This window comes from Notothenia coriiceps, unplaced genomic scaffold, assembly GCF_000735185.1.
Source record: "Notothenia coriiceps isolate Sejong01 unplaced genomic scaffold, NC01 NC01_scaffold00038443, whole genome shotgun sequence".
Classification (NCBI taxonomy): domain Eukaryota; kingdom Metazoa; phylum Chordata; class Actinopteri; order Perciformes; family Nototheniidae; genus Notothenia; species Notothenia coriiceps.
In genome coordinates this window covers 1141-4009 of record NW_011371144.1, presented here as the reverse complement: position 1 = coordinate 4009, position 2869 = coordinate 1141, and the positions used below count along the sequence as shown (strand labels likewise).

At 42.3% G+C, this 2869-nt stretch overlaps 1 long non-coding RNA gene across 1 annotated transcript; it reads left to right on the top strand.

Moving 5' to 3' along the window:
* Positions 1–318: 318 nt before the first annotated feature.
* Positions 319–2717, top strand: LOC104968236 (uncharacterized). Its single transcript, XR_800810.1, has 2 exons — positions 319–394; positions 1963–2717. It is a non-coding gene; the product is annotated as an uncharacterized lncRNA (long non-coding RNA).
* The last annotated feature ends 152 nt before the right edge of the window (positions 2718–2869 follow it).

Sequence of the window (2869 nt, the reverse complement as noted above, 5' to 3'; positions counted from 1 at the left end):
TTCACGTCACCACCTCTAAGCTAAAGGAGGCTAATGTTGGGCTATAAAGGAACTACAGCACGGTCACATGACTTCACGTCACCACAGCTATGCTAAAGGCAGCTAATGTTGGGCGTAATGACGTTTAGCCGTCTCATTTAGACACTTGTTAGCAACTGCCGTTTTTCAATGAAAGAGTTTGAAGATAGGGAACCAGATTTGGTAAAAAGAGTTTTACGACTCATGTTCTGCACCACTCTTTCACATTTCTTCTTTAGAATAAAATGTCTAAAGTGTCATTTGACAGGATGCACTTTGAACTCTGGATATTTTATTGGATTTATTTTGCAATCACCAGGTTGAATGAAGGCGATCAAATCCGAATTTAAGCTGTCGGTCGTTACGCTGTGCACTGGTAAGATCTACAGCAGAGCAACGGGACTAGTTAGCATGTAGCCTGTTAGCTAGCCACTAGATTAGCATTTACATAGGATTGTGATTGCAGTAGAAACTTCTAAAAACTGTTTTAATGATGGGTTCAGTCGCTTTCACATGGAAAAACATTCACTCTGAGGGTAAAAGTTTGTTATTTTGTACAATCATACCTCACTCATCCCAAAGAATTAAGCGAGACTAAGTTACTTAAAGGTGGGGGAGGTAAGTTTGAGAAACCAGCTCGAGATACACTTGTTATATTCCATGGAATGCTCTTAACATCCCGATAGCAATGAATATCTGAAGTGCTTTGACAAAAATCCATAAAAAATATCATCTGTGGAAGCCGTAGTGCTGTGAAAAGCACGACCAATCATCTGAGCCGGCTAAAGTAACTGGATGGCCTACCTGCCTGTCAGCCTTCACACTGATCTCGTGCCCTCATTGGTCATGTGTGCGTTCCTGTGTGTTGGAGGAGGGGCTCTGTGAGGAAGTGGAAGATTTTCTCCCGTTGTGTATTTTCAAATTCTAGCGCACTCGAGCTGCTTTCTCCAAAATGACCTACCCCACCTTTAAGATAACTGTTGCTAGCCACCTGAATGAAATAAACATAAAAATGCAAATTGTTAAGAGAGAAAAATGTCAGAAAACTGATTTAGTAGTATCTGTTTGTTACGTTCCCTCCTAGTCTAGGGGTAGGAAGGGAAGTAACAAAGCACAGAAATGACCAGGCACGAGAAAAAAGAGATCTGAAACCACAAAGGGAGGTTTAATTACCAATGATGGACAAGCAGAAAACGGGCTCACCAGCCAACTTGCAAAACAAATTAAAATACAAATATAATCAGGTCCGAGACAGAGACACCATGCACCAGCCAGAGACAGAGACACCATGCAGCAGCCAGAGGAGAAGGGGAGAGCCACTGCAGCTTTTCTCAGGTCCTTTATGGAAGCCCTGATTGGTGATTGGGAGCACCTGGAGGGAGAAGCTGCACCTGGAGGGAGAGGCTGCACCTGGAGGAGAAGCTGCACCTGGAGGGAGAGGCTGCACCTGGAGGAGAGGCTGCACCTGGAGGAGAGACTGCACCTGGAGGGAGAGGCTGCACCTGGAGGAGAAGCTGCAACTGGAGACAATATAGAGCACAGCAATAAAGTTTGAGATCATTAGCTTACGTTAGCCACCAGATGCTACTAAGACAAATAAAGTGTGTAGCACAACTGTTGAATGAAAGGAAATGAGCTCAAGGGCTTCCTTTCTGATGCATTCAATATGTAATTTGTAATAAAAAACGTGAGTTGGTAAGTGAATAGTCTTGCTTGTCTTTAACCAGCCATTTTACCCTCCATCTCCACATGGTTTTCCAAAAGCAAAATTTTTTTTTTACATGATTGAAATGTTTACAATTCACGCTAACACATTCAGAAAAACCTTGACTTCCAGACCAGGGGACAGGAAATGCTGAAATGCTGACTCATGTCGGGGTTTTAGGACTCATTCCCTCATCAAAACAACAGGAAACTGACAAATCTGCTTTGACCTCTTTCTAGTGATCGCAGCTTCTATGAGTAGAGGAAGAAGCAACAAGCCAACGAAATGAGGAAGAGTTGAAGAAGAAGAAATCTCCATCCACCCGATCTCCGTCTACTCAAACACACACACCTGGTCAAAGAGAGCATGTTTCCAACCCTTCCTCCTCTGTCTCCTCTTCATCGCCATCAACTTTACTTATCGACACATCACAGCAAACTACTGGAAGTCGTACTGTTATGAATCTGTTATCTGTAAAGAAATTGCAATAGATGATTGTAAAAATAAAAAGTGTGGTTTTGTGCATCGTGTGTAAAAAAAACGAACCCAAAAAAACCAAACGTGTGTTTCCAGCTGTAGTGTTTGTTGTATTTGTTGCATAGTTATTGTTGGTGTTTCCTCACAAACACAAGCGGAGCGAACACATCTGGATATATAAATACGAGTTGAGAGGCTTTTAGTAAATGTGCAGTGGTTGTAAATGTAGACCTTTAAATATGCAGTGTTCATGTTCTGTATATAGTATATATAGACTAAATGCAGTATCAGAATACGTTTAAAGGATGGAGTTTATTTCCTATCAGTATGGGGACTCTTCTTCCCCGTGTCTCATGAGATGTTTCTGTGACAGTGAGTTTCGGAGTGTGTGTAGTATTCAGTACAGTTCAGTCGAGATGTCGTAGCGACAGTGTTAACGATTTAAAAAATATATAAATTTGGCACTTCGAAACATCGACTCAAATAAACTTTTAGACGTCTTGTCTTGGAAACTCGAGCTTGTGTCCGCTCGTGTGCACGTGTGGGGAACTGCATGTGTGTGTGTGTGTGTGTGTGTGTGTGTGTGTGTGTGTGTGTGTGTGTGTGTGTGTGTGTGTGTGTGTGTGTGTGTGTGTGTGTGTGTGTGTGTGTGTGAGGTGTGTGTAAATA